Genomic DNA, 13,444 nt, shown 5'->3' with positions numbered 1-13,444 from the left:
ACTGCATTCACATAACTGGGAGAAGAGGAGACTTTCAGTGTGTTAAATCCACTAACGACTTTAATTTTGGCTCTATTTATTGCTTTATATAGGTATTTTTATAGAAGCGGGTCAAAACCAACCTTAACAATAAAAAAGACAATTTAAACCCGAACATTTTAGATTTAAAAAAAAAAAAGTCGTTTTAATTTAATTTTATTGAAATCAAGGTTCCTGGCAAAGTCAAAAAGCCTTGATGGAATAAATTAACTTTAAGGGATTTTTTATGCAATTCAAAACTAAACCCTAACACATGACTAAGATTTAAGTCACACCTCACATATCAAGTAGTAAATACATTGTAACGATGATTTATATCATGAATACCTGATACTGAACAGTGCAGGTGAAGTTTTCCAGATTCCTTGTATTTTGCTAGCACTTTTTACAGTCAAATAAACCTACCAAAACCTATTTTCCAATATCGATATAGTAAATTTATTTCCCTTTTGAACAAGTTACAATTATATAAGTTAACTTATTGTTAACTTAAGTTAACAAATTGGCTGAGACAGATTGATCTAGTTGGATCATAGAAATAAAAATCGATTAATCAATTGAGTTGAATAATCATCACATCCCTTAAATCTACCAAAACCACCACAGCATATCAGCCCTTCTGATCACAAGCCTGGCATTTCATTCAAACACGCAGCAGCCTTTTAATTAGAATTCTCAAACAACTACTACAAGTTAACATTCACATCACAGGTTCAATTAATGAAGCCGTTGGGGAAACAGCCGATTTCAGTCGGATTATTGAGTTGTTCGGCGCCGAGGGTTTATTACAGCCCCTTGTTTGGGTTTAGTTAAACCGCCGATTCATGGATTCTAAAGCCAAATAATTATGTGTCCTCATAATTTTCAATTAGTTTAATCACTTGTATTAAAATATCAGCATGTCAGACACCCTAGAAAGACTTCTACCAAGAAGATGATCAATTACTAAGAAGCATCACCCCTGAAGGGATCGCTGGGTTCTGAAGAGAGAAATTGTGTCACCAGAAAAAAAAAAAAGTCTTCAAAAAATATCAGTCAAGTTATTTTTTGGTGCAACTGAATCAGCTATGCTTAAAGGTCTGAAGATGAGCACACTTAGGAGAAAGGCAAAGGAGCTAAGATGAGTGAAATTTTCCTGTCAAATTCTTTTGTGCTGGCTGATTACAGGGAATTCTTTCAGATCAGCGGCCAAGACGAAAGAATTATTTAGCACCGCTGAGAAAGTGTGGAGCCCTCTGAAAGATGAATTCTGTCAGAGCTCTGCTCCCCTCTTCAGGAAAGCCTCGCAGCAGCGCTGTAAACACAGGCGCTCCCTGATACGCCGTGACAGATGATTTGAGATTTGATCCTCCCTCTGTTCCTTTATGGGCTATCATTTATGTCTTTTCATCTTCGTGTGATTACATCAGATGGGGCTCATCAAAGCGGGGCCATCAGCGCTCACTGAAGAACAGCAGGAAAACACAACATGTTTTTGAAGGAAAGCACATCTAGAAGATGGATGAAACCGGGCTTAGTTAGACAGGAATGTCTGACACATCTGCTGCCTTTGTACAGTAGAGTTCTGCTGGGGTCTTAATTATTGTGTTGCTTTTATTGATTCAAGACATAAAAGTTGTCACTCTGATTTGTAGGTTTTCATATAATGTATGTTAACGAAGCTCTGGAGAACTCAGCTGTTGAATGTATAATTGACACAAAGGTATCACTTTCAGGATTTATTGTTTTCTGTTTAGAAATCTGTTTTAGCAAAGTAGCACGTACATTAGGTGTTTTTTTAAAAACTCTTACAAAGTTTTTTTTTTTCAAATTAAAGCAGGTAAATTAGGCCTTTGATATTAAATGTGTGTTTTTTGCAATAAATAAATAAATAACATTTCTTCACTCTCTGTTGTGCTAATAGAATTTTATTTTTGGCATCTAGAGACCCTTTCTAAAATATATATATATTATGGAAATAGTCAATTTCCAAAATTCTATAAAAAATGAATATAGATTAGGGGTCCACTGGATTGATTTCAAGTGTTTATTGGTTTATTTTGACATAAATTTGAGTTTCAGCTCATATTCAAATTTTTTTGAAATCCTTTTTTTGTGTGTTTGTTTTGAAGCTGGAAACCAAATGTATGAAAACAAATAATTGCTGGACATAAATTTAACTGCAGCTGCTGAATTTATATTCTACGAAAGTTTGATTTTTTTTTTAATGGAATAAAAAACTTTTTCTGTGATATCCTTTTTTCTTAAAGGGACATAGATGTTAAAAAAAATTTGGAGTTCAAAATATTTTTTTTCTAAGAATTAAAGTAAAAAAAAATGTTTTCAGGTTGCTAACATAAATTTCAATTGTATTAATTTCGCAGGGATAATGGGCATTAAAAGCCTTTTCATCAATGTCTCTAGATGCTAAAATTGTCAACCTAAAAAGCTAAAAACAATGAATAATGTATATATATCAATGTAGAGGATAGACAATAAGAACACAATTGTAAGACAATCCCTTAAAATACATTTTCATTTAAAAAATTTACATTAATTACAAAACATTAAAATAAATAAATACATAATTGCATTTTATAATCTGGCGCACACCAGATAGTAACCGAAAAAAAAAAATAGATAAATAAAAGATGATTTTTTTAAATAAAAATTAAACTTCATAAAATATGCATATTTCCAAAAATTGAAGTAAAACATTTTTTTTCTGGTTACCAGCTGAATTTATTTAGCTTCAATTTCTGGAAAAAAAATTATTTCAATTTTTTTATTTATTTATTTTTTTTTACTTCAATGTCTCTTTAGGGGCTCCGTATATCTGTATATAAAAACTTGCACAAGTTTTAACATTTTACCCAAAGTCCCCTTTCTCTCTAAATAAATAAATTGATTTCAAGTATTGACAGAGATTGTCAAAGTGTCACTTTGTTCACATTCATACTTTTTCCAATTTTAGATTTTATTAAAAGTAAAGTAAAATGCTCAGAATTTATGACATTCAGTTATTTTAGTAAAAGACACCAAAGCTCTTTTCTTCTTTTTCATTTCGTTCAAAGTAGACGAGCATTTTGGTACAACTACTTCTTATTTAATGACATGCTTGACATGTTTTAGTCAAAACAAGTTAACAGCTCCCTAATCTACCAGGAATTTATGCTCTTTTTTTTTTTTAAGGAAATGATGTTAGAGAGGTGAAGTGAGCCTCTCAGCTCCACTCCACCTCTCTCTTCTCTGGGGTGTGCTTTAATTGAGACCTATAGAAAAAAGCTTCAAGACGTCATTCAGATGTAAATTAGAATACAAATTTCACTCGGTAACCCTTAAAGCGCCTTATTACCATATGAGAGAAGGGAGAGTATCCTGCCTCACAGCGTCTAACCAAACCGATTCACCCAAACACTCAAAACCAGCGTTTTCCAATCCTGGTCCTCAGGCGTCTCCTTCCTCGCTCTTCATCGACTTCTGCAGACGCCGGATAATTACCCATACATGTGAACGAGGAGCAACTTAGTGGTAGGGGGATGTGTAGCTGTGTTTTAAGGATCCGTAAGGAGGTTTTTTTATGCAGCTTAGGAAAAAAGACACTATTTACGTTTGACTATAAAACTGAAACCTCTTTGTTCGGATCAGATTTGGCTTTACTGCCATTAAGAAACTTTTTCTTCTTTTCTTTTTCCACTATAAAGCTAGTGAAATTCAATTTGTTCAATTCAATCTTTTGTACACAACACAATCGTGCATCTCAATCGTCTATAACTGTTTATTTTACCACACAGTGTCTGAACTGTTAAACTTGGAACCTTCAGGAATCAGACAAAAACTTTTCAAGGCTTATGATTATTTAGTGGTTTATAGCCCAATTCTTTTCCCCTTGCTACAAAACTGTCATTTAGCAAAAAGATTCTTTGGGACACTTGCAGCTGGACATCTTAGAAACAAGATGAGGGCAGAGCAATGGTTGTTGAAGGGGAATGCCACAGCAAAAAATTAGGCCCAATCCGAATCTTTCCCTACTCCCTTCTTGTAGCCCTCCAAACGGAGAGTTATGGAAAAATAGTTTCATATTTCGGACAACACCAATAAGTCTGCTAGCTTTAGCGCAGAGCTTCCGGCGCTTGAATATACATAACAACAGCAATTTTATAACTCTAAAAAGGTCATGCTACAACAAAAAGTCATTACTTACATTTAAATGTAGACGTCTGGTTCAGAGTGATTTCAGCACGACACGGTTTATTCTCCGACGGAGGACTTGTACCCCTCTGCTTGGAGGTTGAAGCCAAACTTCCGTAGCTGACCTTTGACTATCTCCATCTACCAGATAAGGCTGTTCCAGGGCCTACAAAATTGTGTAATGGTGAGCACATTGACCTCACATCCCTTTATTTAGATCCCATGCATGTTCTTTTCAAGTATATGAGTGTCAGGTGTCAGGGCCTGCCATCCACCTAAGGCACTGATTCACCACACCTGCTCATCATCTCATCAGACGACCGGTTAAAAGCACATCCACGCCCACCAGCCAACGTCGGTTCGTCTGCTCCACTCTGGTAGAGTACACTGACCTAGAGTTGCTACCAAGCCACGTAGTGAATCAAAGCCTTGTTACTGCCCACGTTCAGTGACTATCTTCTGTTTTCTTGTAAAGGATCATCCCGGACTTCCCCTTGTTACACCACAGACCCACCACCTGCTATCCAGGATCTCTGCTCTGCTCAAAAGAAACAACCTTCTTTTACTCACTCCATTGTCCTGCATTTGGATCCTCCATCACAAGTTCCCAACATATGAGGACATTTTCCATGCGTGCACTCCAGCCTTCCCCATAGCCTAAAAACATGCTTAGTAGGTTCACTTGATGACTCTGAATCGTCCCTTACGGACTTTCACAGTGAGTATTTGACGCGTATCCAGGAAAACAAGAACTCTTAAATGCTACTGTCACTACTAATCCCAGCAAGTGTGCTACCTACAATTGGAAGAGGCTTCGTATGAAATGACGAACTGGTGCAAATCTCACAAATCTTCCTTCAGGCTTCTCTCCCTCTGATCCAATATATGAAAGACTTGTATATATTCCAATCAGGCACAAATTGCCAAAATTAATTTATCTTCTATGGTCAATGTCCAAGGAGTTTGCACCACTGTGAATAAAATAGGGCGTCATCCACATATCAGTACCAAATCTGAGTCCCTGATTGGTCACAGTGGTTTACCTTTCAGCGTACGTTCAATAGATCCATAGAAACCTGTATGGCTATGCGTTAATGCCCAAATTTTGGACGTAGAAACTCGAAATGCACAAATACATAGACTTTTAATTGAAAACCAAGCATAAGATGTGTGTAGTTATTTGTCTCTCTGAGACCCTACAATAGGGTGGCAAACTGCCCTGTCTTTCTCCTGCAGGAGCTGGGTATAGTCCAGCACCCCTGTGACCCCAAAACAAGTGGATTTACAACTGGATGGATACAATTGTATAAAAGAATGAGCTCTTGCACCCCACTCAGATCTTTTTAAGCATCTCATTATATTGAGAACTCTTTAACATCCGTCTAAAATCTAATCAAGATGTTCCATCCACCACAGTTTCTCATCAACTGGATACTCAGATAGTGAGAGGTATCAAGCTGCTATAACGGTTTTGTGGTTTGGTAGATGAGCAGCTTCATTCTTTTCTAATACCATACTGTTAATTTTTCATAGAAAACCTAAAAGTCCAATAGAGTCCTTTTCTAAAAACTCATGCTTCTTGCCTCTTGTTTGGTAACTCTACATCACCAAACAAGACTTTCCTTAACTCCTAACTTTGTGTTTGTTTGTGTTGTTGTGCAGTAGTCATATCACTAATGCGCTGTTTAAATTCCTGCCAATTTCCTTTCAAGCTTCTTGCATTTGACTGTAGAAGGAAGAGGATTTACTCTAAGAGATTATTCCTGACTTATGTCAGTTCAGAAACATCTGCCTCAACTGTGATCTGAATCCTTTCTGCTTTGGCTTATTGTTGCTTTTACAACTCTAGCAATAAACAGGATACAATTATTTAAATCCACTTACACTTTTCCTCCTCTTTCTGTGTCCTGCCATTAAAAACAAATCCATTTCAACAGGATCAGCATGTCTGAATCCTGAATTCTGGTGTGTTGTATTTGAAGCTCTTTTTACTGACTCTGACATCCACTACGTTCACCCCCACAGTGGCAACATTTGGGTTGTATTCTCCTCCCACAGTGGTCATTATCATGATTCTCTCCACGTCCGGGACATCTCCTTCTGTCTTTACAAATAGTAACAGTCTGCCCAAACCTCTGGCAGTTGAAACACCTCACAGGTTTGGGAATATATTTTCTCACTGAATATGTTAAGTTAAACACCTCAGTGACATTCCTTGGGGAACAGAGTCTCCTTAGAACACAAACTTCAGTGTATGCCGGCTTCCAGTGTCTGTCTTTTCACGCATCTCTGAACATGTGAAGATTTGGCGCCTCAGATGAAACATTCACATCGGGCTAGGAAACGCGTTTTCAAGCCACCACTTCGAACAAAAGCATAGTGGATTTTGGATTTGTCCAAGATTCTCACATTCGTGGTCGCAACGCAATTTTTAGGTCAGTTTTTCAGCTGTGCGTACAAAACACACAGCCACTGAACACGTAATGAATGTTAAAGTTGAAATTTGAGCAAACATAGACTTAGATTTGTTAATGATGAATGGATTGCATCATTTTGAATACACAGAAGTGCCAACCATTTGAAAATTGATCATGGAGGAGAAATTAATAATTGCGGTTTTATATGACACCAAATCTTTCATATGTCGAAATAGAGCGGTAAAAGAAAAAGCCTTGATCAAGATTTTTGAGATTTGGACTGTTTCAACATTTTGCACCAAGACTCTTCCAATTATGAGTACATGTGCTAGTATCAGGTAGAGACAGTCCAGTGGGAAATCCCCTATTTCACTGGCTGAAGAAGTTTTTATACTAAATAACAGATATTACGTGAATTTTTTTCTACTAGGTTACTCTTTTCTACTTATTTCATAACTTCATAATTATGAATACATTAACCCACATGGAGCTCCAGACCAGTTAAAACAGTTATGGGGTGTTTCAAGGTCCAACTCAGTACTGCTCCACTGAAAAACAAAGCTATAAGTTATCTTGCTGGCTGGAGCAAACACTGACCACCAAAGATGTAGATTTGGTGAAGACGACCATTTAAGGTAGTAAGGACCATGGAGGTTCTTCTGTCCTACCAGACATTGGCCTGAAGTCACACACGGCCCGGCTTGAGGAATATCTGGAGTCCATTTTAAAGGGCGTTGTCTGAAATGGTGGAGATTATACTATGAGTTTGATCCAACTTTTTATTAAAAGGACTAAATTCCAGTTGAGTTTTTTGGTCACTTTCTTCCTCATCAACAACATGCAGAGGTAAGCAGGTGCAACCTCACACGACACATACAGACTGCTCTTTTTCTGCTCCTCACTGTATCAATCAACAAATTAGCATCTCTAAAACTGCTTGGCAAAGACCCACTCCAATGAAAATTGTGTTTTAAACATGTTTTAGTAGCATTTTTTGCACAATGGAGGAGACATATAAAGAATTTAAGAGTAAAAATGCATTTCTTTGATCACATCATGTTGGATCAGAGGCAGATGAAAACCCGCAGTTTGAAAAAGCTAGGGCTTTGTGACACAGCAACTGTCATGGGTGGGCCAAAGTCTCCTTTCTCTGCAACCATTTGGAAGCTTACAGACAAACAGATCCATTAACGTCTTCATTTTCCTCATCTGAGCTGCCACCTGTCTCAAAAGCATACAGCTGGATAGCTTTGATGTTGCTTGCTGTTTTTTTGCTATGCTAATGATAGCTTTGGCCTATGAGGTGAATTAAGCTAGCCCAGACAGCTCCAACCCTGTTTCTTGTGAATTACAGCTGTGTTTGTTTTACTGCTATCCCTGCTTCAGCAAATAGTGATTAGCTCAATTTAGAGAGCCCAGTAGGGTGGTAGCTCACCAGGAACAGAGCTGGAGACCCCTGAGCTAGCGGGAGAGAGTTTAAAGAGAGGGCTGATGGAAAATTAGCCGATGCTAACTTCTATCCCAACAGTTCTGCACACGACTCAGAGGTGAATTTATAATGAGCTCCTGCTGCACTCCAGAAAATGTCTTAAAAAAAACAACTACAGCTTTTTCATTTTTCTTCAGGGAACCCTAAAATGACTTTACATTTATTTACCTCCACTGTCACAGTCTGGTCCAGTACTCGTCACTTTCTTATGCTTCATCACTTCAACTCATTTACGAGAATCTTTGCTTTTTTTGAATGCTCTTTACCATAATCTTTGTCCATGCTGTCCCCAGCCCGACACTTGTCCACTTTCTCACGCTCCATTACACATTCTTAAGTGTTTCTGTTCATTTAAATGCATCCAGCTGAAGTGATCACCAATTCAACCCTAATTGATGATGTGTGGGGGAGGCAGGAACAAAGATCCAACAAACAACTTAACATTAAATTGACACTATAAACCCTATAAAACAAACATTCTGTGCACTGATTTCATTGTCCATTCCTTTTTTTATTTATGCCATTAGTTGAAGCATTATAGTTTCTCAAAATCTCTTTTCAAGCTTCAACACCATTTAAATAAAAACTACATTTTCCGTTTTAGACAAGGGGAAATTGTAAACATATAAAACAATGCATTTATTTCTTTTTTAATATATTTAGCTTTCAGAAAATACTGTTTTGAGTTTACTTCGGACTTTCAAATACATATTAATATTAATGATTTTACAATATGTTCCAGTCAAGCCATTTGGTTTGCCTTAGTCAGGATAGAGGGCTGCACGGTGGCGCAGTGGTTAGCGCTCTCGCCTCACAGCGAGAAGGCCCCGGTTCGAATCCCGGCTGGGACCTTTCTGTGTGGAGTTTGCATGTTCTCCGTGCATGCGTGGGTTTTCACCGGGGACTCCGGCTTCCTCCCACCGTCCAAAAACATGCTTCATAGGTTGATTGGTGACTCTAAATTGCCCCTAGGTATGAATGTGAGAGTGAATGGGTGTGTGAGATTGTGGCCCCTGCGACAGACTGGCGACCTGTCCAGGGTGTACCCCGCCTTCGCTCATCAGTAGCCGGGATAGGCTCTGGCATCTCCGCGACCCTGAAAGGGAAGAAGCGGCCAGGAAAATGGATGGATGGAAGTCAGGATAGATGTGTTTGGAGTTTTTTTTCTGACAAAGCTCAACATGGACATCAACTGGACAGAAGGGAGAGTTACAGTCTGGAAAATCAATCTGGACATCATTTATCTTATCTTGGTTGGAATTTTAAATCATTTAGTAATTAGCCTAGTAAGAAGTAGATGTGCTTTATTTATTTGTTTATGTGTAAAATAAAAAAAATATATTTTTAAAAAGGTCATAATTAAGGAAGATAAATTGGTTTTACAGGCATACAATTCACTGAGATTCTTACTTAAAATCAAGGATTTTTTAAAGTGTAATCATTGTTATAGTTTTTCTGTTTTTAAAACAGCATTGGTGAAACCTCATTTCACAAGCTACTGTATTGTTGCATACATTTTAAAGCCCCTTATAATTTCCCCGCCGCTATTCAGTGGAACAACATCATAACCGTGTTTTGTATGTGCTTGGATGCACTCGTGCAGTATTGGGACTAAACACAAATGTTGCTTATCGAACCGAAGGAAATAAAGCTAGTTCTTTCTCTTGGTATCTCATCAGACTCTTAATGCTTTTACCTCTATGCCCTTTTAGAAGAGCTGGAAAAAGTGCGTGACTACAAGCTTGAAACGTGTCCATTTGATCTACTCATGGAGCAGATGGTTGTGGCAGCACACAGGCCTCTGCTGGTTCCTGTTCCAATGATGTTGGCTGCTATTAGTTTGTCTGTGCAAGAAGCCAGAATATATCATTTTCTGTTGGACGCCTCAGTGTGATTTCATAAGCAGAAAACTCACCAACAAAGTGAAGACTTACTGACACAATGTGTTATCACGGCTTAAAATCACAAAAACTCTGGCCAAACTATTCCAATCATCCGATAAACAGATTCAGCCCATGGAAAAATACTGAAAGTGTTTTTAATGACAAGTTTATGTAAAAGTGTGTTTCAGGCTTTTTTATTCAAAATTCGCATGAAGCTCGATGTACAAAATGTTATGTCCATTGAACGTACATTAAACCAGGTTGAACTTGGAACAATAAGGGTCTCCAATTTGGTAGAGACATAAGAGTGAAATCCCCTTTAATTCATGTAAGTGCCAACTTAAAATGGACACATGAAAACTTTTTGGTACATTCTCATTCTTTGCACTAGTTGGGAAGGTTCGGGGGAGCCATGTTATTTCAGTACACCAGATCAAGAAACCCTCAGCATACTTTTGTTCTGTCGTCTGCCTCTCCAATGTTTTTTATTCATTGAAATGCTGCAGGAGTATTTGGAGAAGAGGCAACAAAACTTAGCAGTGCAGCTTCAGTCATCTGACTACTAATGGGAAAGACATGCTGGTTATGATTGACACCAAATGCAAATGAGATTACTCTACAAGTTCCATCAAAGTGCTACAGAGGAGCAACGAATCCAAACACCGTCTATACAACATGAGGTCATCAGTTTAATTAAGGTTGCTCCGATATGCTAATTGATTCTAAACTGATTTTCAAAGATTGGTTGCATTTTCTTGCAGCTTTAAATCCTAACACAGAGTATGTGAATGCTGTGTGATTCCAGTGGCTAAATATGATTTTATTTGGATTTCTGCCAGTGAGTGAGGTCACACTGTCCTGCTGTTCTTGTGAGGAAGTCCAGAAGTAGAGCGGTCCTGTCTGCTGCTGAGCTAAAGATACACGAGGAGTCCATTAAGTGGAAGATTGACTCCTATTTATACAAAAAAAATAATCAGACGTGAAGTCTTTTTAGTAGATGAAGGAAATAAACAGGAATCTGCTCCATTTTCAAAATAAGACTCCACCATTTTGGCATAGTGGTTGGCGCTCTCGCCTCACACCAAGAAAGTTTGAATGTCGGCCTTTTCTGTGGGGAATTTACATCTTCTCCCCATACATCTATGGGTTTTTCTCCAGTTTCTCCCACATTCCAAAAACATACTTAACTCTAAACTGTCTCTAAGTGTGGGTGTGGCCCTGCATCACTGATGACCCGTTCAGGGTGCACCCCACCTATGCCCAATGGTAGCAGCCCCGTGACCCTGACAGAGATTCAGCGGGTTCTGAAGATGGATGGACTCCACATTTGGACTCGGACAGAGTAACATTGCTTCTCATATTCTGCACACCTTGATCTTGGGTGGTGCGTCTGGACCTTAAGTCATTGTCATGATTTATGACGCGGTCAACTGCTTTTGCTCCTACCCCGTGGGAGGGATCCTCGTCGCTGTTTCTGCTGCTGTGGCCTTGACCTCCATCACATTCCAGCTCACATCCTGAACGGAGAGCACGGCCAACTTCCAGACGTCCTTGTCCCCCCGACGACTGTTCGTCCACAGGCCTGCTTCATGTGGTTCTTCTAGCTGTCAAATACACTTTTACCATAAGATCAAATTAGTCATTAGGAATGAGGACTGAGTATCCCCAATAATTTCAAGAATCAATTCGATTCACCAAATCCTGGATCAATTCAATTCCAAATTGTTTTTATTCTTTTGATCCTCTCAATTCAGTTTAGACACATTTGTTAAAATTAATAATCTATATATGGTTTAAATATATTCATATTAATCTGATACAGTTCAAAATTTATTAGTGAAATAATAATCAGTTTGTTAATACCATACTTAAACGGAGGAACACCAGCAATTGTTCTGCCTCTCCTGGAAGGCGTTTCAGTTTGGCCACTAGGTGGCGATGGCTCTTTAGCATTAGATCTTATTCCAGAAGAAAAAGAAAGTATGAACAAAAAACTGTTTTAGACCACAAATGGTTACATAAAGATGTTCCTTTAGTCAGCAATATATGTTTAGGTCAACTGAATGTTCAAGCTAGTGGACATTAGAATTAAGCGTTAGCTTGATACTTTTCTGGATTGATTATCGATCTATTGAGCTTGGATTGATTCAGATCGATTAATCAATTTTATCAACCCAGCCCTATTAGGAATAAATGAATAGATTTTAGAACTATTCTTAAATTATTCTCCAAGGGGATGGCTTAACATTTTAAGCAGTTGGGTCAATTGATAATTAAATTGCTGTAATGTAATAAAAAGATGAACCAGGAATGGACAAAGTTAACTGAATTCAAAATAGCTTTGATGGTGAGTCACCACAGGCATAGATGTAAATCATTTTACAGCACATCATGACATCCTCATATATTTTTCACCATATTAACGAGTGGTAATTAAAAAAAAAGTGTCATAGTGTGCTACATTAATGAGCAGCTGCTATAACAGTTGAACATCTGTGGCATCCATACCATGTTTATCACATGCTGCACCCTAATCCTCACAGCTGATGTGTCAGTCATTACCATCAAACATCAGGCAGGAAATGAATTATAAATGCAGAAATACAGGTGCATTTGGTGTATATGTTAAGATACGGCATCCACTGCTAAATAAGAAATGAAAATAGGTTTTAAGGTGTTCGTTATCGCTCATATCGCTGCTCAGGTTTTGATGCTGCAGAGCTTTGCAGCTCCAATCTGCTCTCAGGATCATCAAAGGTTTTCAGCTCCACAAGGAATTCCTTGATGTGACTTTTATCACTTTTAACATCCAGCTGACTGACAAGAACAATTTGCATCTGTGCAAAAACGTGCATGTTGACCTTTCTGACCGAATTGTGCAAAGGACATGTAAGGACATGTCTGTCAGAGGACGTCAGAGCAACAATCTGTTTGTCACATTATCAATTTGTTGCTTCAGAAGAGCAGTTCTTCAAAGAATCTAAAAGGGAGAGCAAAATACGTCTTCCCTTTCATTTCCCATGCATGAGAACTTGTAAGATATTTTGTTTTGTTGTTTCATGGAAATAGAAAGAAATTGAAAAATACATTTCTGAAGTAACAACTACGTTTCATCAGTCAAGTTAAGACATAAATTGTCACAAGTTTTTTTTGGAACCTGACTTATTTTTGATTATTTTTAACTTTCATCTATAATATTCAAAGATTTATTAATAAATTGTGTTCAGTGAACAGAGCAGTGAATTGGTTCATGCACTGTTAATTTATTAAAAAATAAAGGATTAAAATAAATAAATAAAATGATTCATACATTCTTGTATTGATTTTTGGTTAGAAACTGGTGGATGACAGACCTCAAATGAAGGAGACCAAGCTTGTGACAGAAATAAACAGGTTATAGATGTACTAATAATAAAAACCATGAACATGACAAATCCATAAAATAA

Source organism: Oryzias melastigma, linkage group LG1 (assembly GCF_002922805.2).
Source record: "Oryzias melastigma strain HK-1 linkage group LG1, ASM292280v2, whole genome shotgun sequence".
NCBI lineage: Eukaryota > Metazoa > Chordata > Actinopteri > Beloniformes > Adrianichthyidae > Oryzias > Oryzias melastigma.
This window is presented reverse-complemented; position numbering follows the sequence as displayed.